The 26,003-nt window shown below is 42.6% G+C and overlaps 1 long non-coding RNA gene across 1 annotated transcript; it reads right to left on the bottom strand.

Annotated features, from left to right (window-relative positions):
* Window positions 1-10,032: 10,032 nt before the first annotated feature.
* LOC114814165 lies at window positions 10,033-14,998 on the bottom strand. The gene is made up of 3 exons (XR_003761910.1): window positions 14,899-14,998; window positions 12,185-12,330; window positions 10,033-10,107 (listed from the first exon to the last, which is right to left on the bottom strand). It is a non-coding gene; the product is annotated as an uncharacterized LOC114814165 (long non-coding RNA).
* Between the last annotated feature and the right edge of the window lie 11,005 nt (window positions 14,999-26,003).

Here is a 26,003-nt window from a genome sequence, read left to right as displayed (position 1 = left end):
GCAGTAATGCTAAACTGGTGAAAAATCACAACCTTGCTTTTCACCTTTTCTTGGAAGGATGAAATCAACTAATAGTTATATCTGGTTATAGGAGGGAATTGAGAAAGTTTGTATAGGACTTGTGGCAGGATCCTGGACCAATGCCAGAGGTCAGAACTGTTATTATTCCTTCTTTTATATGATTCCGTAGGTGTAAGCACTGTTTTCTTTCAGAATGGGCGTTAGGCAGCAGGCAGAGAGCAGAAATCCTGCCCTGGGGAACTCCATAGAAGTATGAGAGATACACAAGATAGTACAGACACACATATAATTATCCTGCACGAAGCGTGGGCTGAAGGCTTCATGGGAAGATTGTGTTATTTGGGAGTGGGGAATGGAGGATTTCTGGTTGAGGGGGAAAGGGGGGCTAGCACCCCAAAGGCAAAAGGCTGTTCCCGACACAAGAGCAACAGGAAAAGATTACTGCAAGAGTTGTAGACCAAGGACATAGCAAAGAGATAGCCTAAGGTGCCGATAGCAAATGGAGATGAATGAAGAGATGTATGTGTGGAAGCTGAACTGCAAAAGTGTGAATGTGATGTAGAAAAATAAGAGAAGCCAGTAGAAAGAATTGAAAAAAGTAAGACTAAATCTAAGGATCAAAGTAGTATGGGCAAGGAGAGGAACCAAACACAAAATTGCATTAGTCAGTAAGGGAGAGGATTCTCAATAGGGTATAAAGTGAGAGTTTTAGTGGCACAGGGAGAGGAGGACATTCAGTTTCCAAGTTATTGTACAGCAGGCAGGAACATAAGCCTGGGCTTAAACACATAGGGCCTATTGGCAGTCAGAAAAAATTCCCCAAATGAAGGTCATGCACTTTACTTCACCTTTATTTTCCCTTTTGGTTTGGTTTTCATGGGAATCTGTTTTTGGTTGGTGGGACTAGGAGTGTGGATAGGGAGAGGATTTGGCGGGTGATATTTCTGTTCATTTTAGCCACATAATACAGACAGAAATAAATGAAGGTAGGAATGGCTTGGAGAGGGAATGTCAGAATTTTTTTTTGTCTGAACTGAAATTTTGCAATCTAATGGTTTTAGAAAAGTATTGGCAACACGCTTTTAGACAAACAAATGGCAGGATTTGCGAAGGTTAAATGTCAGGGGATAAATCCAGAAGAAAGAGGAAATCCAGATAGTTTTTGAAGAACAGTTTAGTAGAACAGGAGAAATAGAGGAGCCCCTGGTTGCAACAGAGATTGACTGGAAGAATTCAGTGCATGTTTGCATGAAAGCAAGACTGACATTGTGGTGAACCACTGAACAAATATCAGGAAGTCCTAGAGGTATCCTATTAGAAAGGAGGTATGACATTACGTTAGAAGCATGAATCCTTGAACCCTGGTATGAATCGATATTTCTTCTTGCCGGTCCTGGATGAAGATCTACCATCTCCGAGCTTTAGTGGATACTCTCTAGCCCTGCTGTTGTGTGAGATTTGTTGAATCTCAATTCAGTCTAACTACATCCTAATGATTTTGTAAACTTCAATTACGATTCCTCAACCGTTTCTTACCAGATCAAATTCTTCCTAATCTAATCTAATCTAGCATTTACAGTAAAAGTTAATACAAAGCATTTTGGGTGCCCATCTCCATCCGGTCTCCAGCTCCATAATGTGTTTCCTAACGTACGGTGACCGAAATTGAACACACAATCCCAGGTGCAGATGTTCACTGGAATTTGGAAGTCTTACCATCCCCTCAATAACTGTTTCATCCTCTGCCTAAAACAGCATTTGTAGATTGGAAATGTTTGCAAGTGAAACACACAATTGCCTTGAATTTTCTTCCAGAGGAGTGAGGACACAGGCAAAGCAAACATTTGTCTGTTGAAATGTGCATGATTTTCCAGGCCTTTGCCAGATATTGCATCTCGTAAGTAAACGAGCAAAGCTCCATGACCTTTAGTGTGTGCTAAATCACCTTAAATGCAGGTTCTTCTTCCAAGTGGGTGGGAGAAAAAGGGGAAATAAAATCCTTTTGATCATCATGTGAGATGATTCCTTCAGAAAGCAAAACATTTGGCTCCGGGGTGTGCCTTAGATTTTGTAAAATAAAAGCAGAATCAGAGCGTAAGAACAGATGGCGTTTCATTTGGTTATCTGAGTAAGACGCATAAATAGCGGTGTCTCAGTTGAACAGCCCAGACGAAATTAGACTTGCTCCTTTCACTAGTTATGGAAAAATATGAAATGGGTTTCTGAACAGACAGTGAGACCTTTCCAGTGCTCCAGCTACATATGGTCCAGAGCTGGGAAAAGCCTAGAAGCCCTGTAGGGGCCAGTAGGCTAAAAATGCCTTTAATGTCTGATAGAGGCTGGGAGGAGAGAAACATCCAGTCCCTTCAAAATGATCGTAAAATAATATAATTGGCTTTTAACTGAGTCGTTGGGGGTTTCCTCCCCGCTCTCCTTCAGGTCGTAGGCACCCTCGTTCCTGAGTCGATTTTGCCGTCTGCTGTTAATTTGAGAAGAGTGCTTCCCTGCTCTACCCTGTTCAAGTTTCAGCTTGCTTAAAAGCAGCAGGAGGAGGGGAAGACTTGGGCTGGGGGAAGGGAAGGATGGGTGTGCTTTGCCAACACACCTGCACAAGCCTTGGGTTATCCTGGACAGTATGTGCCCTAATGACTAGAGGCTGGCAGCACACGTACTGAAGACTCTAGCAGACAGGCTCTGCTGTCTCTTGCATTTTCCTTTTTCTAAAACTGTGTGCTGTAGGTAAGTGCCCAGCCTGAAAACCAAGGTCTGTTCAGTTAGGCAGAACTTTTAAGCAGCTAAGTAATGAAAGACGATTTAATTGCAACATTTTAGATTTGTTTGGTTCTTCTTCCAAAAGGGTTCTGGAGGTAAGGAGTGAGTGTGGGGGTGCGCACGTGCGCACGTTTGGTGGTAGTTGTTTGTGATGGAGGGAGCATTTTTTTCCTTGCTTTTCCAGCTAATTTTTCTCCTACTAGGGAATGCAGCTGGATCCTATTTATAATCCATTTTCACTTTTGTTTGAATTAATATCCCAGATTGTTGGGCTTTGAAGGCTGAGCGTGCCGAAGAGCCAAAATCTATCCTGCAATTCAAGAGTTATGGGATAACTCCGCTGCAGGAAAGAAAACCGTGCCTTAGGCTTGAACCAAGGGGAAAAAAACAACCCCCCAAAAAACCACTGGTATCGCTGCTGTTTGGAGTCAGAGGTGACTTCTAGAATGAAGAGCCTCACGAGAACACTTGTGGCTGGCTTGCTTGGAATCCATCCCTAGAATTAGGTGGTAATTAAGGCCCTATCTCACCTGTTCTGTTTTCCGATCATTTGAAAATGTTTAGGACCATGAGCAAAACTAGACAATAGAGACATCTGCACTTTGACATATCTTCGCTTTCATTACTGCTATTTGAATTCCAAACTAAGAGTAGTCATCTGCTCTTCTCCGTCTTTTCCAGTATCCTGTTTATGTCTAAATCCAATAGGTTACTCATTCCAGTTGTTGCCACCTGGAAAACACCTTAACTCATAGAAATTTATGAATCCCCATATTCTTTATGCTTTCATAGTCACAATTCCATTTCCAAGCCTTTGCCAGGTAAACCAACCAGATGGTCTTTGTGGAAAAGGAATAGACTACTCATTTCCATTAGTGTGCCACTGTTATGATAAAAGTTTAACAACTTTACTGATGTAGTGTTCTGTCCTAGTGGTTAGCTTATGAGCCAGAAATAAAATAATGCCTTAGGACCCGTGAGGCCATTTTGTGAGTAGAGACTCAGGTCTCCTGAATTCCTTGCTTGAATCATTGGTTCTATCATAAATTCATTCTTCGGTCCTGAACAAGCTGACAGTCTGTCCTGTCCTTCAGTTTTCTCATTGGTAATAAAATCCACTATGTCCCTCAGGTGCTGTGAGGGTGAATTAAGTTAATGTTTATGAAGTGCTCTGAGAGTTCTCAGCTAGGCAAACAATTCAAATAAATGAAAATAAAGTGGAGCAGAAATGGGAGTTGTGGGGACGGGGAGAGGCTTCTGACAAGCCTTGTGATATAGTGCATGGTGCTATCCAGAAAGAGCCGGTTAGACCTTCTACATTTGACCTGACAAGGCTGGGGAATAGTGTGGAAGAAATCACTTAGTGTGGTAATAGTTGTAGTAATATCTATGGAATTCACCACTACTGAGTGTGGTGCACTGGACTAAACATTTGGAAAAGTTCAACAGAAAAACAAGATGCGTTCCTTGCCCACAAGAAATTTACAGGCTAGTAGTTTCTATCTGGGTGATGGAAAATTAATTGTAAACGTATGCATCAGCACAGAATATTTGCCCTCTACCTCCAGCCCCGCCTCATTTCTTCACGCCTCCTAATGCCCCAGCCACGTGTCGTTCTGCTGCCAGGCCTTTAGGGTTAAAGGTGAAGGACTGGAGCATAAGCTTTTCTAATTCCCCAGACCAGGGTTGATCTCTTTGGGAATTTAATTTGAAGAACCAGGCTACTTCCTGTCTCCCTGGTTGAAGGTCCCATAAATGGTTTTTCTAGTTCTGATTACCGTTCCTGAGACTAATGATATATTTTATGTAGAAATGTGCCTACTTTGCTAGATAATGAAAGAAACCTAGACCGTTCTAAGCCAAAACTATCATCCTCAAGTTGCTTGTACATTATGGAAGCAGAACCTTGATCTTTGCCTGACCCCTGTAATCAGTGTAATTTGTAACGCTTCGGAGAAATTGCCACCTTAATCTGATGAAATATTGCCCACTGTATTTAGTTCCGCTTACACCCAGTGACCAATATTTCTCTCCTAGTGAGGAAGGCCTACTCCTTCCTTGTCATGATACCTTCATATTCACAGCGTGGGTCCAATCGACTTTATAGTTGTCCTGTGTGTTCGAAGGTGAAGCCGTTGGTGGTGAATTTAACTGGTAGGGTGCGGTTGAAAAGACTGATGCTTCATTGACAGTTCCTTCCACACTGTTCAAGAAAGAGATTATCCCGTGCTGAAATATCATGTTTGTTATTGCCAGTACACTCACTTCTGCCTGAATGTGTGTTTTCACTATGGGTTTTGGATAGACTGTGATGTCAAAATTGGAGAAACATCTACCAACCCTGTTGTATTGTCCTAAGCGCTTAGTACCATGCTCTGCATACAATAAGCACTTAGTGAATGTGATTGATTGAGGAAGCCTGAGGATAAAGCATTGGTCAATAGGGTGGAATGCTATAGGAGGCTGAACGTGGTGTTTGGGGATCCCATCCATGTGGTTGGATTCTATAATTGCTCAGAGGAACTTCATTTTTGCCTGAAACGTCACAGAGTATTATCACTACCATCAGTTCTGTGTGAGGCCTCAGCTCTAGTTGATGAAGCTTTTGGAGTTTGTGGAAAGTTTTCCTTGTGTATACTGGTACATTACCTCAGTCTCTTTAAAATTTATAGTCAAACCGTCACACTGTGTTGTGTCTGTCTCCTTTCTCTATTGTTAATTTCTTGTAGACAGGAAGCAGTGTGTCTTCCTAATAGAGAGATTATGGACCTGGGTTTTAATCAGGTCCACCACTAGCCTGCTGTATGTCCTTGGACAAGTCACTCATCGTGTCTGGACCTCAGTTTTCTCATCTGTAAATGGGGAGTAAATATCTGTCCTTTCTCCTTAGACTGCGTGTCCCATGTGGGACAGGGACTGTATTCAATCTATCTTCTATCTACCCTAACACTTAGTAGGGTGCTTGGTTCATAGCAAGTGCTTAACAAATACCATAGTTTTTTATTATTTCCATTGTATTCTCCCAAGTGCTTAGCATGATGCTCTGCACACAGTATAAGCACTTGGTAAATACCACTGATAGATTGAAAGGGAGAGGTGGGTAGCAGGTTTTAAACTGGCTACATTTCCTTTCAATTTAGCTCCTTAAAGATTTTACTACTATATCGTACTGCTCTCCAAGACTACAATCTGCCTAATAATCGCAGCTTGTGTTGCCATTCAGCAAAAATACCCTTTGCCTGAGGGATTAAATATTTACTCCTTAGATTGTGAGCCCCTAAAGGACAGGGACCGTGTCTGATTCTCACCTGTGCATTCTCTCCCAGTGCTTGATACAGTGCTCTACAAACAGCCTAAGCTTAAAAATACCATTACCAGTACCACTCTGAAGTAAGCCCTAAGAGAATCTTCACGATCTACTCCCTGGATCCTCTATGCCGCTTCTTCCCAAGTTTTCCTAACATTATTTTTCACATTCTTTTCTCCTTCCCTACACATATCCCATTGCCCATATAATACCTTCAAAGATTTTCTTAGGCTCTTGGAGCCAGAAGTATTACTGAAAGGTCAATAAGTACTATCCTCTGTCTTCAAGTCAGAGCACACAGGAACCACTTGGGACTGTCTCTAAAAAGATTAGTCTTCCCTCGATAGCTCATATTTCCCAAACTCCACAATCAACCAACCAGTGAAGCAAATGTATCGAGCACTTACTGTGCACAGAGCACTTCACTAAACACTTGGGAGAGTACGATTCGACAGAGTTGGTAGTCACGTTCCCTGCCCACAAGGAGCTTACAGTCTAGAGGAGGAGACAGACATTGACACAATGTATCTTTGGGCCGCTAGAGTTTTAGGGCGATGGAAATCGCAGCTGAACGTTTGCTAGTCCTAGGGTTATTAAAACTGTGTTGGTTTTGACTACATTTAAGCATTGGTTTCATCTGTATGGCTTTCTGCCCTTTTCTTGTCTTTACCCAATGAGAACTTCAAGTGAGAGGAGTTCACTGGGGTCACTTGCTTGCATGAGTCCAACTGGCCTTGAAAAAACCATTCTGTATCCAGTACATCTCAGCCTCCCCAAAGCATGTCCAGGCCAGAAGCACACAACACTTGCTCTTCCAAAGACTGTTGAAATGTCCTGGAATACCTAGAAATAGTTTGGTTGAAACTTGGCTAGGGAGATCTTGAATGTCCTCAGTTAGAGTTTCCCAAGTTTTGGAGCGTTTTGGATTTCATTTTGAAACTTTTACATAATCCTGGTGGTGGTGATGGAGCATGTGATTCTACATCCTCCAAGTACAGGGAATGTGTTTAATTTCCACTGGCATTTTTTTCTCAGTGCTTAGTACAGTGCTTTGCCTGCAATAGGCACTTAATAAATGTTATCGCTACTACTGGGAGGAAAGGCAGTTCTGTCATTATAATAAGCATCTGCCTATGAGAAGAAACAAGTGTCCCTTCCAAAAGTGATTTTTGTCAAGTCATGCAAACAAGTAGGCCACAAGAAATAAGGAGTAAAGGAAAGCTAATAATGATAATTGTGGTATTTGCTAAGTACTATGTGCATAACACTGAGCTCAGCTCTGGGGTAGATTCAAGATAATCAGGTCAGGCACAGTCCTGTCCCACACGGGACTCGAATCGAAGTCTAAGGGGGAGAGACTTGCCCCAGGCGAGATTTAAGGGAAAAGTGAGGGCTAGAATCTAGGATTCCAAGATCTTTTATTCTCAGTAGCAGATCACACTCCCTCTCATGTGGTTAAATGATCCTGGTCAGACCCTCAGAAGGCAATTACACAGCCAGTTCAGAGGAACAGAGAGATTTGGGAGAAGTAGCAAAGATGAGAAGCAATGAGAGTAAAGGACTGGAACATGAGCATGAAGAAAAATTCAAGGAACCTAAATGATTTCAAATGAAGGGAAGACTGAGGGGTGACAGTGAAAAGTTGTCAAGTATAACAGCCATTGTAATATGGAGCATTTTGACTAGCTGTTTTCCACCTTCTCTGAGGAGAGAACTGGAAGAGCTGGAAATGGAAGCATTAGAGATTTGGGTTAGAAATAAGAAGTGATTTTTGGACAGTGAAAATTGTGAAAAACCAGAGGGGAATAAAGGAGGCTATTACAGAGTTGCTTTCTCTTGAGACCTTTAAAAATACAAAATTCTCATAAGTCTGGAAGGCTTATGCCTAGTGCTGCCTGGAGGCCTGGAAAGCCTTCCCTCCTCATATCTGACAGACAATTACTCTCCCCCCTGCTTCAAAGTCTCACTGAAGGCACATCCCCTCCAAGAGGCCTTCACTAAGCCCTCCTTTCCTCTTCTTCCACTCCCTTCTGCATCTCCCTGTCTTGCTCCCTTTATTCATTCCTCACCCCAGCTCCACAGCACTTCTATATATATCTGTAATTGATTTATTTATATTAATGTTGATTTATTTATATTAATGTCTGTCTCCCCCTGACACTCTAAATCTGTTTTAGGAGCCAAAGCTGCTGTAGGCTCATTGTGGACAAGGAATGTGTCTGTTTATTGTTAAACTCTACTCTCCCAAGTGCTTAATTAGGGGAAGCAGCATGGCGTGGTGGGCCTGGGAGTCAGAAGGTCATGGGTTCTAATCCTGCCTCTGCCACCTGTCTGCTGTGAGACCTTGGGCAAATCATTTAACTTTTCTGTGCCTAAGTTACCTTTACCTTCTCTGTAAACAAGTGATTGAGATTGTGTGACCCATATGGGGCAAGGATTGTGTCCAACCCGATTTGTTTATATCCACCCCAGTGTTTAGTACAGTGCCTGGCCCACAGTAAATGCTTAACAAATAGCACAATTATTATTTATTAGTAAGTGCTCAATAAATATGATCGACTGCATGGAACCAAAGGATGGAATTGGATAACCTCATTAGCCCCTTTCTGTGCTTGGATTCTGAAATTGTATGGTGTTGGAGGTAACCTGCCTGCGTGTCCCCCACAGAGGGAATTGAATTCATCTTTGGGGAAGGCTCCATATTTTGTTGCTTCCTCCTGAACTCTTAGCATGGCCCATTGAAGACCACCACCCAATTCACCCACAACAAACCTGTCCAGTAGAAAAATGATGCAAAATTTTATACTTAGTTTGCAGAGACAAAGTTATGTCTTTTAGAGTTCTTTTTGACTTTGAATGATCCATCAATCAATCAGATCGATTGCATTTATTGAGCACTTTGTACAGAGCGCTGTACTAAGCACCTGGGAGAGCACAATACAATTTGTAGACAAAATACAGTTGGTAAACATGATTCCTGCCCTCAAGGAGCTTAGTCTAATCGGATGTTTGGACCCAGGAGTCAACCTCAGAGAGAAATAAGCTTCCATGGTTGAAAAAAAGCCAGTTGATTGAACTGAGTGTAAAATAGGAGTACAGGACAAAGATAGACAGACCAAAATAATCAAAACTAAAACTGCAGAGGGAAGACTAAACAAAGTCAGGGAAGAATCAGAGGGTGGAAATTTTTTGACTCTGCGAGGTTGAAAAATTGAGAAATGTCTTCAAAGCACAAAAAGAGGAGTCCAAATAGAAGCAGATGCAGGAGGAAGAGAAAGGGAAGGGGCTATGAGCAGAAAACCTAAACATGAAAGTGGGTAAAAAATAGATGTGTGAATGTATGATTTGAAAGATTGTTCGGAAAGATCAAATGTTCACGAGACCCAAGAAATGATTTCTGCTCTTTCTGAAAGGCCACCCTGTCATCCCCTCTGATTGAAGTGGACATAAAGCTAAATAAAAATAAAGACCAGTGTAGTTTGGAGAAAATTCTAAAATGGCTGCCTGGATTGAGAAACCACATAATATTTTCAAGATGTCAGGGGACAGCTATCATATATGTGAATCATGCTGTGAAAGACTCACCTTTAACTCTATTGTTGTAATTGGATTACCAAGTTTTTATTATGGTTTTAAATTTTTCTTTTAGATGTTGCTGCCCGACTGGCCCGTTAAAGCAGGTTTTACCACACTTTGTTGAGCTCATCACATTTAGTTTTGTCCCGTCATTTTGGATTAACTTTCAGGGTCACTAAAGTTAGAAGTCACTCACCCTTGGCCTTTGAATGTGTTCTCACCATTAGTACTTGACCCCAAAGAGTGATGTGTACAATAAACTATATTTATTGGTGGGGAGGGAGAAGGCAAAAACAATTTTGGTAGTTTGATTATTTATTTTACTACGCTATTCAGATATTAGGAATGTTTACACAGCCCACTCTTAGAAGCTGCTGGCCTCAAGCTCACTGCCTTGTATGGCAACTTTTTCAATAGCCATGATGGCCAAACTGAACAAAAACAGTTAAGGATGATGTCATTCTGAAGAGTGGTATGCATTAAACCCCCCAGTAATCTGTCTTGCTTCAGTGTCTCCTGATGCAGATTTTCTTCATGCCCCAAATGATACAGGCCAGACGAGCCAGAAGAAAGGAGCAGTCATCTTACTAGTAATAGTACTATTGCAACTATTAATAGCATTTGTTAAGCACTTACTCTGCACCAAGCACTTTGCTGAGCCATGAGGTAGATACAGTACAGCCTCACTTGGGGGTCATGGTCTAAGGTGGTGGAAAACAGATATTTAATCCCCATTTTACAGGTGAGGAGATTGTGGCCCAGAGAAGTTAAGTGACCCGACCAAGGTAACATAGCAGGCAAGTGGCAGAGCCACTTTCACAACCAGTTAGAACAACTGGCATCAGGGCAACTTCTCTACATCTTCAACATGACACTTTAACTCGGTCTGCTGCGTCTCTGAGGAGAACATCTCTCCCTTACTGGACACTGGACTCCCTCCTACGCTGCCACTCCATTTTATTCCCAGGACAGAGGAACCTAATCCCAAGACACAGAGTTCCTTAAAGAGTCAGGTGTGCTTCTCCTAAAGAAGATCTCAAGGCTCCTGAAGATTTGGCTTTCAAAGAAGGGTAAATAAAATTTAGGATTTTAAAAAAAAACAACCTTCAATTGAATAAATTGTTATGAAAAAGAGGGCAAAGTTCACCATGAATTTACAGCGGCGGCATTCTAATTCTCTGCATTTTCGGCTTTGTTATGGAGGGACCAGACACGATCTTTCCTTAAACCTGGGATAATTATCTCTGGCAATATACGAGCTATCTGAAAGGAATGCATGGTGATTAAGGCAAAGAATTTCACATGGGCACAGAATGACGGAGAGTCCGGGGCTTATAAAATACTCTATTTCCTTCATTAATTGTGTCCACGTGGAGTTGTAACCAAGTAGCTGAAACAAATAAAACCTGAGTAATATTGTTTCCTTTTTAAATATTTCACTTAATTTGGGGAAGAGGTTTGAACTCATTAAACATGGACCATCTCCCAAGAGAATTTAAATTTTTTTTTTTCTGTACACTTTCCTCCTATCCTACTTAAAGATTTCTAGTAATGCTTAGAGCACCTTCACAGCACTGGGATCCTTTCAGCTCCCTTCTAAATTTGAGTGCTCAGATGAAAAATCGATTCAGCCAAGGTAAACAGCTAACCTGAGACTTTGATATCATTCTCAAGTTGGAACTGGCCTGCCAATAACCTATGCATTCTCCCTCACCTGGTGCAGGGTAATCCCAATTTAAAAGCCTCAGCCTTCAACAGTGATGCCTCCTAACACTCTTTGGGCTGGTCGGTAAAGTCAGGGACAGGATTTTGTGATGCTGACTGAGGTCATTTCATAAGGGGAATTGATATAGATCTTACATATAGAAATTGGCTCAGCTCTGGGCTGGGGGTTGGAAAAAGTACAGAGTAATCTGTACGTGTTATTGAAGAAGTGGGCCCGTAGTCGAAGTGAGAAAGATCCAGTAAAATTGTCCTGCTTTCTGAATTTTCCATTCCTTTGTATGTGTTTCATTTCTCCAGATTGGAAAATATGCCGGACCCTATCTGCACCAGATCTCGCCAGATGATCTCACTGAAGTTCAGAGGCCTCACTCCAGCCGGGTAATTTTGCATCTTTACACTGCTTTTTCCTCTCCTATTCTGCAAGAAAGCCGCATGTGGAAAATTACTGCCCTCCTGAATGTGGGCACACCTGGGAACTGAAATAGGTCCTTGTAAACTGCCATTAGGTCTATAACGTAAACTCTCATTATGACTTCTCTTAGACCTCCATAGTTAAAGCAGCACTCTAAAGCCTTGATCAGTTATCGGGTGAATTTGAGCAGTGCACATGGGATAATTTGGGACACATTTTTGCTTTTACATCTTTGTTATGTACTCTGGATGCTTATTTTAGTAGGGGTGAATGAATGAATCTTTAGAAATCGATTTTCTTTCATGCCCCTTTTTTCTTTTCTCTAAAGGTCACACGTTCTTGTTCCTCTCTCCCTTAGGACCCAAGGATACGTCCGAAATAATGTTTGCCAATGAAACTCGGAGCTTTGTGTTCTTTCCAGTTGTTTTCTTTTAGGTAGCACCCACCTTGAGTTTCAAAGGCCTCCTCTCGGGAAAACCCAGACGGGATGGACTGTGAGGCTGTTAACTATTCCAATCTGCATGTGAAAAAGGAAAGACTTTTATCTTCGCCTGTGGTGCGATTCATTTGTAAAGCGCTCTATCTCTTCACTCTGGATCAGAAAGGAATAACATTACCACAGAAGTGCCAGAGAAGCGCACACTGAAAGTATTTATTCCTGGGGTGTAGTATTTATTCCTGGGGTGTAATTTTCTCTCTCCTGGGAAACATACTAATTTATACACACAGAGCAGTAGGAAAATTGACTGTGTGGGGTAGATCAGGATTAGATTATTCACTTAAGAACAAAACTCCCTTACAGGAACTACTTTACCTATCCATCTGCACTAAAGTAGCCATTTAACAATACTCCTTATGAGGAGCATTAAGGGTCAAGAACCAAACCAATAACATAGATACGTTTGTTTTTAAGATATTGTTTCCAGGTTGATGCAAGGGAGGACATTAACAATTTGCACTGACTGTAAACTCGTCCTGTAGGCTGTAAACTCGTTGTGGGCAGAGTCTGTATCTATTATTGTATTCTCCCAAGCGCTTAGTACAGTGCTCTGCATGAGGTAAGCATTCAATAAATATGATTTAATGAATAAATTGAAAATAAGTAAAGGCAAAAAATCTGGCACTTGGATCTGTGACCTTTGGACGTTTGATATTTGGCCCACGCCCAAGCCCGCAACACTTAGGTATATATCTTTAAATGATATTTGTATTCATTTATAATAATGCCCGCCTCCCTCTTTAGACTGCAGGCTCATTATGAGCAGGGTCCATGTCCACTAATTCTCTTCTATTATACTCTCCCAAGCTTTTAGTAGAGTGCTCTGCACATAGTAAATGCTCAATAAATACCATCGATTGATTGATTGAATAGATAAGCCACAGAAGTCTATGGAATCGCAGAGAAGTCACATACCCTGACATCTTCTATGAAATGGGTTCAGTAATAATAATAATAATAATGTTGGTATTTGTTAAGCGCTTACTATGTGCAGAGCACTGTTCTAAGCGCTGGGGTAGACACAGGGGAATCAGGTTGTCCCACGTGGGGCTCACAGTCTTAATCCCCATTTTACAGATGAGGGAACTGAGGCACAGAGAAGTTGTGACTTGCCCACAGTCACACAGCTGACAAGTGGCAGAGCTGGGATTCAAACTCATGAGCCCTGACTCCAAAGCCCGTGCTCTTTCCACTGCGCCACGCTGCTTCTCTGCACTCACAGTATCAGAGTGAGTGTGAGACAATGGGTCGGCGGTGCCTAGGGGATAGAGCACGGGGCTGGGAGTCGGAGGCCCTGGGTTCTAATCCTGAATCTGCCACTTTTCTCCTGTGTGACCTTTGGCAAAGTCACCTCACTTCTCTGTGCCTCAGTTTCCTCATCTGTAAAACAAGAATTAAGACTGTGAGCCCCACGTGGGACTGTGAGCCCGTTGTAGGCAGGGATAGAGAAGCAGCGTGGCTCAGTGGAAACAGCACGGGCTTGAGAATCAGAGGTCATGAGTTCGAATGCCAGCTCTGCCACTTAGCTGTGTGACTGTGGGCAAGTCACTTCACTTCTCTGTGCCTGTTACCTCATCTGTAAAATGGGGATTAAGACGTGAGGCCCACGTGGGACAACCTGATTCCCTTGTGTCTACCCCAGCGCTTAGAACAGTGCTCTGCACACAGTAAGCCCTTAACAAATACCAACATTATTATTATTATTATTGTCTCTATTTGTTGCTGAATTGTACTCCCCAAGCACTTAGTACAGTGCTCTGCACACAGTAAGCACTCAATACATACGACTGAATGAAGCACACGGACTGTGTCCAACCAGATAAGCTTATAGATATAAACCCAGTGCTTTAGTACAGTGCTTGGGACAAAGTAATTAATAAATACCATAAAAAATGAGGCAGTCTGTATTTTCTGAAAACAAAATATTGCTTTTGGCTAGAAGTTCGTTGGCATTTAAACACACACACACACACACACACCCCTCCCCCCACCTCTTAGACCAAACAAACATCTTCAGGGATTGCCCCGTGCAAACAAAATGAATATTTTTGGAGCGGTGTACCACAGTCCAACCACAACGTCTGCACCTGGAATCCGACTTCAGGCCTCTTACCTGGTTGACGGACAGACTGCCTTTCCAAGTTTTGCCAACTTCTCCCACTTTACCTCACTGTCATGCTAGAAAAACGTTAAGACAGCTAAGGTCCCATCAACTGTTAATACACCTTGTAGGGGAAAAACAGTTTAAGGACAAGTTGTTTGTTGTCTATTTCTTTAGTTTAAAAAAAGAGCAGGAGGGAACTGAATAACTGCTCTTGGAAGGGGGGTCGGGGGGAATAACTTCCCCCTGGTTGTTTCCAACTTGTTAGGAGAAAGGAACAACAGAAAGGATCAGATAAGAAAGAACAATTAGAACATTAGCAAATCAGAAATAAAAACAGATAAGCACCCCTCCCCTCCTTCCTCCCTCCCCACCCTGCAGCAGTGTCCAGCAGGTAGACACTAAAGGCAATCAAAAGCCAAGGAAGGACGCATTGTCACCAGAAAAAAAGAAAACAACCAAAAAACAAAAAGCAAAACCCTGACCTTTAGCACCTTACAGAGTTCTGCTGATTCATACAAATTATGACCAGAAGACCTCATTGCAACCGCTTTTTTCATTTGTCTGAAAGTATGGCCACCTCTGTCGGTCCTGTAAAAAAAAAAAAAACAAGAGAGTGTTTATTTAGGATTCTTGTTTCAAATGAATGATCTAGATTTGGATAGTGTAATTAAACACCCTGCTGCTTCTGAATAAATCGGAAGATGATTGTCAGCATTAAGACACAGATCAAGCAGAAGAAATAGTAGAAAGCATGCTCGCTGCCATGTAATTTCTATTTAGGGAACACTTTAGTCATCAGTAGGGTTTCCTAAAATCAGTGTTGGTTTTGTCCCATTAAAATAACATTGGCTTCACATTATCAATTATCTGGAGGAAGAATCCTCTTTGTATTGCAGAAGTTACATTTTCTTGTAGAATTCTCCCACTTCACATGCTGAATAGATATGAGAAGCTGTCCTTAGTGCATATAATGCCTATTATACATTTATGACATTCAAATATATCATGTGATGAAGTGTTTATGATACATAATGAGGTAGTATAGGTTCTATTTACAGCCTGCAATTACATTGGTTAATTCCTTATAAAAAATACTTGACAACAATGAGCTTCAGGTGCTGTATTTGATATCTCAGCAGTTTAGCCATATATTTTTTTCCAAAATTGCAAAATTGAGTAATCCATATCACCCACATACTGTTGACTAAGTTCTAACGCCAGTCTGCATGATGATATTTAAGTAAAAAAAAAAACAACAAAAATTCAGCCTCAATTTAAAGGCTAAGGTTTTCTTTGGGGTTTGTAGGTATAGGTATCTAGCATTTACCACTGTTAGGTATTTGTAATATGTAACTTACAGGTCTGAAAACCTAAAAGATCATTTTTGACTAAATATCCTGCCATGAATTGGAGCTGGCATCAACATTAAGTTTAAAGAAATAGTAGCTTTCCACCTTGTATGCAGCTGCAAAACCTGGATTTGCAACCCACACTATACCTACTAGAGCAGTTTTATTAGTCCATCTGCATGCTCCATGTTTTACAGTGTGGCCTAGTGGATAGAGCATGATCCTGGGATTCAGAAGGACCTGGGCTCTAATCCCAGATCTGCCACATGTCAGCTGGATGACCTTGGGTAAGTCCCTTAAATCGTCTGTGCCTCAGTTACCTCACCTGTAAAATGGGGATTAAGACTGTGAGCCCCATGTGGGACAGGGAATGGGACCAATCTGATGAGTTTGTAACCACCCCAGAATTTTGTACAGTGCCTAACCCCTAGTGAGTGCTTAAGAAATACCATTTAAAAAAATGCAAGACAGGATCACAGGGAAGTCCTGGAAAGGAAAGGCTTTGGAAAGACACAGTCAATAAAATATTTGCTTATAGCACGGGTTCCTATGTCTGTCTGGCAAATATACCAGTCTGGAGAATAACAATTAACAATGGGATAATTCTACTGAGAGCAGAGGTTCAGTAAAGACTGGAAAACAAAGTGGGAGAAAATGAGACAGCAAATGCTACACACCAGAAAGGGACAACCTTTCTAAGCACACAATGTGGAAGGGACTACTTAATAATAATAATAATTATGGTATTTGTTAAGGGCTTACTATGTGCTGAGCACTGTTCTAAGTGCTGGGGTAGATACAGGGTAATCAGATTGTCCCTCGTGGGGCTCACTTTTTTTAAAAAATCCTCATTTTTACAGATGAGGTAACTGAGGCACAGAGAAGTTAAGCGACTTGCTCAAGGTCAAATAGCTGACACGTGGAGGAGCCGGGATTAGAACCCACCACCTCTGGCTCCCAAGCCGCGCTCTTGCCACTAAACCATGCTGCTTGTTCAACAGGCACTTTGTCTGACCTGGTTATCTTGAATCCACCCCAGGATTTAGTACAGTCCTTGGCACATAGTAGGGACTTAAAAAATACCACAATTATTATTATAATTATTATTATTACTGAATTCCATTCACTATCTTTTATGAACAAGAAGCAGCTTGGTCTCATGAAGGGAGCTTGGGAGTCAGAGGACTAGATTCTAATCCCAGCTCTGCTGGCTGTGTGGCCTCAGGCAAGTCACTTCACTTCTCTGTGTTTCAGTTTCCTCAACTATAAAATGGGGATACCTGTTCTCTCTCTTACTTAATAGCAATAATAATAGTCATATTTGTTAATCTCTTACTAGGTGCCCGGCTCTGTTCTAAACACTGGGGTCAATTCAAGCTAATTGGGTTGGACACAGTCCATGCCTCACATAGCACTCACGGTCTTAATCCCCATTTTACAGACAGGGGAACTGAGGCACAGAGAAGTGAAGTGACTTGCCCAAGGTCCCACAGCAAACAAGTGGCAAAGCCAGGATTAGGACTCAGGTCACTTCACTTCTCTGTGCCTGAGTTACCTCATCTGTAAAATGGGGATTGAAACTGTGAGGCCTATGTGGGACAGGGACTGTTTCCAACCTCATTTGCTTTTATCCACCCCAGCGCTTAGTACAGTGCCTGGCGCATAGTAGATGCTTAACAAATAACATAATTATCATCATCATCATCCCAGCTTCCCGGTCCATTCACTAGGCCATGCTGCTACTTCAAATGTGAGTACGATGAAGGTCAGGGACTGTGCCCAACCTAATTAACTTGCAGCTATCCCAGCACTTAGAACAATGTTTGACACATAATAAGCGCATAAACAAATATCATAAAAAGGAAAAACTGTCAGCCCCCAACCGGGACATTGATTGTCTCCAACCTGATTATTTTGTATCTACCCCAGCACTTAGCACAGTGCCTGACACATCATAAGTGCTTAACCAATATCATCAAAAAAAAGAAACATAAGTCACAGAGAAGTCAATATTCGTTACAAAAAAATCAATTAAGAATAGCCAATGAAACTAGCTATCTATACCACTGAGTGCTCAATAAATAACACTTTGTCTTTAACATGTTAACAGGCATGCAAATTAGCTCAGGCCCAGAAGTAGGACGAGATTTGAGCATATCAAAGACAGGCTGGGCACAAATAAGGATGATAAAAAATGTAAAATATCATTTAAGTGGTTATAGCATGATGTATTTCCACAGACAAGTGGTACTGAACCCTTCCAGATATAAAAACTGAAGACTCAATTGATAGTAAAATCAATCAACAAACACCCAGTACAGTGATCTGCATACAATAAGATGGCAGTAAATACCATTGATTGATTGATTGATTGGCATTTTTTGAGCAGTTGCTGTGAATTGAACACCCAGGTCTAGGCTTTGGAAAACAATGCAGTAGGGTTGGTAGCTACCTTCCCTGCCCACAAGAGGTTCACAGTCACGGAACTGGAGCTGAATATGGAGCAATAATAATAATAATGATAGTATTTGTTAAATGCTTACTGTTTACTAGGTACTGTACTAAGCGTTGGGGTGCATAACAAGCAAATCGGGTTGGACACAGTCCCTGGCCCACATGGGGCTCTCCATTTTCCAGATGATATAACTGAGGCCCAGAGAAGTGAAGTGATTTGTCCAAGGTCATGCAGCAGACAAGTTGCAGAGCGGAATTAGAACCCATGACCTTCTGAATTGCAGGCCCGTGCTCTATTCACTACACCTTGCTGCTTCGAGTAGTGGCATAGGTGGTAATGGATGAGCTATAGTCCAGGAAGAATGGTTCAGAATACCTTTCTATGGCCTTGGACAAGTCACTTAGCTTCTCTGTGCCTCAGTGTATCTCATCTGTAAAATGGGGATTAAAACTAATTAGTCTGTATCTACCTCAGCACTGAGTAGACTACCTGGCACATAGTAAACACTTAATAACATTACAAAAATATGTACTGGAGCTTGGGGATCCCCATCCTAGGTGTTACCCTTTAATACATTCAAATCTGGGGCAACTCCAAGACACAGACAAAAAGTGGACCCAGAAACCTCAAATCCCATAAAATGACACATCAATAACACTGGGATCTTTAGGATCTGGGAGTGTAGTTCAAAACTGATCTTCTAATCCCCGTTCCTGACAATTTGCAAATACTGAGCTATTTGGGAAATTTTGTAAATGGTGGTGTGGCTTTGATTGCCACTGAAGACTGGTCCTACCACTGACACTTCTGCAGAAGATTTTTCATTACAGTCATAGTGGGATTATTAATAATGATAATGCTGGTATTTGTTAAGCGCTTACTATGTGCAAAGCACTGTTCTAAGCGCTGGGGGAGATACGGGGTCATCAGGTAGTCCCACGTGAGGCTCACAGTTAACCCCCATTTTACAGATGAGGTAACTGAGGCACAGAGAAGTGAAGCGACTTGCCCACAGTCACACAGCTGACGAGTGGCAGCGCTGGGACTCCAACTCATGACCTCTGACTCCCAAGCCCAGGCTCTTTCCACTAAGCCACGATTATTGTCCACAGACCCATGCTCTCAGGACGTGAACTGCTAAGAGGGACTGAACTGAACACTGATTTACTGGGAGGAGCAGTGGGAGGCCATAAATTTGAAAAGAGTCCTCTGCTGTCAGCCAGCAAAGAGACCTGGATTTTGCTGCAACGACTGCTCGTTCGGAAAAGGGAACACACCTACTGTGGTAGAGAAGGGAGATCCAGGAGAAGAATTAGATGGGGCCCAAGCAGACAAATCAGAAATCAGGTATGGTGGTCAAAAACTGAGGATAAAATACTGTTACTCTCAAAGAGACAAGATTACTCTTTAGAACTTGGGAAACACCCTGGTCTAGTGGCATGAGCACAGGCCAGGGAGTCAGAGGACCTGGGTTCTAATGGGAGCACTTACTGTGTGCAAAGCACTGTACTAAGCCCTTGGGAGAGTATGATATATTTGCCTGATGCATGACCTTAGGAAAGTCACTTAATAGAAATAATGTTGGTATTTGTTAAGTGCTTACTATGTGCAGAGCACTGTTCTGAGCTCTGGGGTAGATACAGGATAATCAGGTTGTCCCATGTGAGGCTCACAGTTAATCCCCATTTTATGGATGAGGTCACTGAGGCACAGAGAAGTTAAGTGACTTGCCCACAGTCACACAGCTAAGTGGCAGAGCCGGAATTCGAAACCATGACCTTCATTCATTCATTCATTCATTCAATAGTATTTATTGAGCGCTTACTATGTGCAGAGCACTGTACTAAGCGCTTGGGATGAACAAGTCGGCAACAGATAGAGACAGTCCCTGCCGTTTGACGGGCTTACGGTCTAATCGGGGGAGACGGACAGACAAGAACAATGGCACTAAACAGCGTCAAGGGGAAGAACATCTCGTAAAAACAATGGCAACTAAATAGAATCAAGACGATGACTCCCAAGACCTCTGACTCCCAAGCCCGGACTCTTTCCACTGATCCACACTTTAACTTTTCCGTGCCTCACTTGTCCCATCTGTATAATGAGGATTCAATACATGTGCTCCCTCCCCATTAGACTGTAGGATAGGGATGGTGTTTGATCGGATTATCTTGTACCTACTCCAGCACTTAGTACAATGATTGGCACATAATAATTCCTTAACAGATACCATTATCATCAGCCTGACAAACAATTCATCTAGTCACAGTAGCTTGTAAATCTTTTTTATCTTTGTTTTGTTTAATTTCTCCTTATGTATTTGTCATCAGTCCCCTCTCCCCATGTTTATTTTCATATTGAGAGTCCCCTGAAGGTCAGGGACCATATCTAATTCCCACCTTGTACTTTTTCCCAGAGCTTAGCACATTGATCTGCACATTTTATATGCCTCCTCCTCCTCTTGTTTCTCTTTCTGTTTTCCCTCCTTCTCCTCTTTCTCCTCCTACCAGAAAAGACCCATGACAATGGGACATTAGTAGCAGTTCTACAAGGGTCTATTAACATTAGAGCCCTGCAATCAATACCACAAAGTAATTAAGCAATGACAACTTAACTTCTGAGAACCCTGTTAGAGTATTTCTGTGCCAGATTAGCTCATATATTGGGCAAGGGTCCAGATCTTCCTCCCTGTACTGGCCACCTCCTAAATTGGCCAGTGTAGTTAGACAAATCACAATAACACAATAACTTCATCAGTGCAGAGGCTCACATAATCTGTGTAGATGGAGGGAAAATGTGCAAACATGATCTTTACTGCCTAGACCCCGTATGATCTGCCAACTGATAGTAAGATCGATCGAGCACTGATTTGGTACAATGCACAGTACTAAGCACATAGGAAACACAAAACAAAAAAGTGACATTTCCTGCGCACAAAATAGTAGCTTTAAATTTCGAGTTCACTTGAAATTGTATTTTTCGGTTTTCTTTTAACTCACATTAGAATAGTTTCAAGGTGAAGTAATCAGTTTCTATTTAATAATGTTGGTATTTGTTAAGCGCTTACTATGTGCCGAGCACTGCTCTAAGCACTGGGGTAGACATAGGGGAATCAGGTTGTCCCACGTGGGGCTCACAGTCTTAATCCCCATTTTACAGATGAGGTAACTGAGGCACAGAGAAGTTAAGTGACTTGCCCACAGTCACACAGCCGACAAGTGGCAGATCTGGGATTCGAACTCATGAGCCCTGACTCCAAAGCCCGTGCTCTTTCCACTGAGCCACGCTGCTTCTCTATTTCACTTCTCCAGATAAATGTATGGGGTAAAATGGGCCTACGATGATTTGATTTTTGAGAAAACCTTTTCTAGCTGGGCTGGTAAGGCACATATAGAAAGAAATGTTTATGGGTGCAGCCAGGAAGGAATATATTTTTGGTTCACCCAGACCGTACTGCAGTAATTAGATTTACCATAATCAATGAAATGTGTGAGCCAAGTTTATTGAAGTGGCTATTTCCCATTGCATAATTTCCCCGGGGAACTTTTATTTTTAATTCAAAAAGAAAAACGGAATATTTGCCAACAAATGTGTGAGGTTAAAGAAAGCACAAGATGACTTACAGAAATCAAAGAGGTGGCTTAGGACTGTCTCCCTACCCCCTTCTCACAGTTGGACATTAACTGCACTGCATTGTGAGGGCTGGAAATGGTTAAGAGTCACATTTAGTTCATTAGACGGAAGAGCCAGAGCTGCGTAGGAATGAGTTGGTAAATAAATTGGCCCTGAAACAGAATGACCTCCAATTCTAGGTTACCAGTTCACCCAAATGCCACACTACAACTGTGGTCATCCTAAAATGGCTACCCGGCCCCATGCAATGAGTTGATGATTGCTGCTTTAGATCCTGTGGCCGTGCGAAGCAGATCTCTCGGCTGCCAGAGATAGGCGTTCCGGTTGCCAGAATCAGGTTGAATGGCTGCAATTCATGGCAAAAACCTCCTAACCAGAAAATGCCCTCCTCCCCCCCACCCCCACTAGTATTGGCAGATCGCTACAGTACATGAGAAGAGAATTCAGATGATTTGAATGGGCAGCCAAAGGCCATATAAAAAAGAAATATGGTGCGGTAGCCCGGAGAAACTAGCTAGTTCAGGCCAAGCCTTTAGGGAGTCTGGTGCTGCTAACTGAAGAGGAATCATGCTGTGGCTGAGGGCTTGGATGGCCACTGAGAGCTCCCGAGGAAAGAATACTGGACACCCCTTTGCCAATCCAGAAGCAACAGGCATATACATTACGTTACATAACTGTGTGGAGGTGACACAACTAATGTAACATAATGGGGTCCTAACGAATCACGGAAAAGTTCTTCGTGAAGCTGAAGAACTAGAGCATTTCGGGAGAGGTTCTTCACCTCGCCCCACCTGGTTCAGAGCCATTCTTCTCCCCCTCCAATCCCCAAGTCCCTGTTAACACTGAAACCATTTCCAAGCCTAGTTGAAAGACTAATGAAAGCCTAACATAACTTGGTGAAACCCACATGGAATGGGGACTGTGTCCAACCTGTCTTGTAGCTTGGCACAAAATAAGGGTTTAACAAATGCCACAATTTTTAACCTTCTCAAAGAGGCTTTCCCTTCCCCTTCTCCCACTCCCTTCTGCATCACCCTTGCCCTTGGATTTGAACACTTTATTCATTCCACCCCATATCACTTAGTCAATCGTATTTATTGCATGCTTACTGTGTGCAGGGCACTGTACTCATGCACGTGTTTATAATTTATTTATTTTTATTAATGTCTGTCTCCCACTCTTAACCGTAAGCTCCTTTTGGGCAGGAAATATGTCTATCGGCTCTGTTATGTTGTACTCTCACCATAAGAGAACAATATATCTGACTGATGGTTAACCAGATAGGGGAAACATCTACTGAAAGAAATATCACTGGAGCAACTAAAGAATATTTTGGATTTACTGTGACCTAGAACTGCAGAACTGATAAACTCCTGGAGTAAAAACAGCTCTAAAAGATAAGAGGCTCAGAGGATTTTGAAGAGTGCTTGAGGATTATCTCACAAGGCCCTTAGGAAATGATGGAGGTGCCCCTGGGACCCAGGAACCCATAAGCATAGACTCCCTTAGCTCATGAATAATCCTTTTGGTCTTGCCCCTTTCTCTCCTCTAATTCGGCTACTTTTCCTATCAAAGCAGTGGCCTCTTACCCTCAGACCTATCTCTTTACTGTAAGTCATTCAGTCAGTCAACTGTATTTATTGGTGTCACCCGTCGCCGGGGACAGGTTCTTTCGGAATCAGCGTGGCGAGAGAGAGAGAGAGAGAGAGAGAGGCTGGGGATGGAAAACCTGAGTTTTGTATAGAATTTATTCAACGGGGCGAATTGAATTAATTAGACGCGACAATCGGCCTTCCCTTTTGGGGGAAATATGGTGTTAAAGCTTCCCCTTTGGGAGGAACATGGTGTTAGAGCTTCCCTAACGGGAGGAATACATTGGTATGTTACTCGCGTGCGGGCGGACTCCAGGGCCCGCCCAGGCAGAGCTCACTTATGGTTTACTCACAACATGGTGAGGCGGCTAGTTCCCACCATGTACGCACCCACTCAGAAGGAACCCACTTAGGCGTTAAACCCACTTGCACGTTAAAACCCACTTATGCTTTAAATCCACGTGTACGTTAAAACCCACTTATGCGTTAAGTTCACGTATGCGCTACTTGCTCGTGGTGAGGCGGCTAGCTCCTACCATATTCACGTCCCACTGGAGAGGCACCCACTTAGACATCAAATCCACTTATGTGCTACTCGCACTCGGTGAGGCGGCTAGCTCCCACCCTGTACACGTCCACCTGGGGAGGCACCCACTTAGACATCAAATCCATTTAAATTGTACATACCCATGGTGAAGCATCTGGCTTCCAATCCCACGAGCGCTCAGCAGGACGGGACACTCACCCATGCCACGGCTCCTCACTCGGTGCAGGCAGAGCGGCCTTCTCACGCTCTGGACAGAGGCGACCGGCAGCCGGCTGCTCCAAGTCCAGTTCCTCCGCACAGAAGGTTAGAGGCGGCATGTATTTATCACCTGTGCCCTTAGGCCATTCCACTTCCAGCCTCAATTTATCCAATCTCTGCCCTCCCCCACCCCCCTTCATTCCTAATTTGATAGGCACGGGGGCGAGGGGCACCTTCTGTATTCCCATCTTGGGCCGTCAATCTGGAAGTTTCGGTTGTGGGGGCGGTGTCCCACCCTCACTTCCGAGTTCCGCCTGCTGGCTCAGGAGGTCACGAGATAGCATTTGACCTTGAGATGGTCGGTACCCCAGGGTCACCTTGGGACAATTGGTGAGCACTTTGTGCCGAGCACTGTACTAAGTGCTTGGGAGCGTACAATACAACAATAAATGGACACTTTCCCTGCCCACAAGGAGCTCACACCCATGTTGGCAACCAGCACGTGCTCACACACATTCTCGTCTTCTGGCATCACTTCATTTTTTAATCCTACAGATATGCCTTAACAATGATCTATCCCAAATGTGTAATGAAAATCCATGTTATGGGAGAACTGGCTGTATTTTGTTTTAAACAGCTTAACGTTGTGAGTTTGTGTTTAGCTTATTATAAAATGTTTCAGTTCGGTTTTATTTATGGCTAGTCTTCAGAGAAGAAACCAGATAAAGGTGAGCAAAGTTCACTTTCACTGTTGGTCGATAATCTTAGCTGTTTATTTTCCTGTAAACAATAAGGCACTTCTCCTTTCTGTTCCTTTAAGTACCAGCCCACGTGATTGAATGTAAACTGTTACATAGTTTAATGAAAATTTTGAAAGGCAATCATGTTAGGTATCCTGGCTGTCCCTACTTGCTCCCAGTTAATCAGTCAATCAGTGAATCAAACAATAGTATGTATTGGACACCTACCACGGTAGAGTACTGCAGGAACCACATGAGAGAGAATAGTATAATTTGTAGTCATGATCGCTGCCCTCCAGGGGTTTACAATCTATTAGAGGAAATAGACACAAAAACAAATTACAACTAAGAGGTAGAAGAAAAAAGAGAGCTATATATGAATTATTGCTTAATATAGGATATGGAAAATTTATATTGTACTCTCCCAAGGAATTAGTTCGATGCTCTGCAAGGGCTTAATAAATACCATTAATGATGACGATGATGTGCACAAGTGCTATGGGAGGTGATAGTGTTTAGGTTGCAGAGACATTATTGAACCAGCCATAGAAGGCACATAAGCTTGGAAGCTTAGAAATTGAACAGGAAAGGCCTCCTGGAGATGTGGGAGACCTGTGGGGAGACCTGTGGCCTGTCAAATTGGAAGAGGAAGGGAGGTTCAGGAAGTTGAGCAAGAGGTTGGAGGGAGAAATGAGAACAAAGCACTGGGTAAGTTAGTATGAGAGGAAAGAAGATTTGGAATGTAGAGAGAGAAGAGTGGAAAATTAGGAAGGAGAAAAAATTTTGTGTAGTCTTTGCTTGATGTGGAGATTGTAACTTATAGAAGTGTTTGAGGGGTGTGGAGATGTGTTCAGAAAGATGCTTAAATAAAGCAATCTGGGCAGCAGAGAGAAATATGGAATGTAGAGAAGAGAGATTGGAGTCAGGGAGATCTGCAGAAAAGCAGTGTGGTCTAGTGGAAAGAGTAAAGGAATGGAAGTCAGAGGACCTGGGTTCTAAATCCTGGCTCTGCCACCTTCCTGCTGTGTGACTTTGGGCAAGTCACTTAACATCTCTATGACTCAGTTTTCTCA

Source organism: Ornithorhynchus anatinus, chromosome 9, assembly GCF_004115215.2.
Source record: "Ornithorhynchus anatinus isolate Pmale09 chromosome 9, mOrnAna1.pri.v4, whole genome shotgun sequence".
NCBI classification, from domain to species: domain Eukaryota; kingdom Metazoa; phylum Chordata; class Mammalia; order Monotremata; family Ornithorhynchidae; genus Ornithorhynchus; species Ornithorhynchus anatinus.
This window is presented reverse-complemented; position numbering and strand designations above follow the sequence as displayed.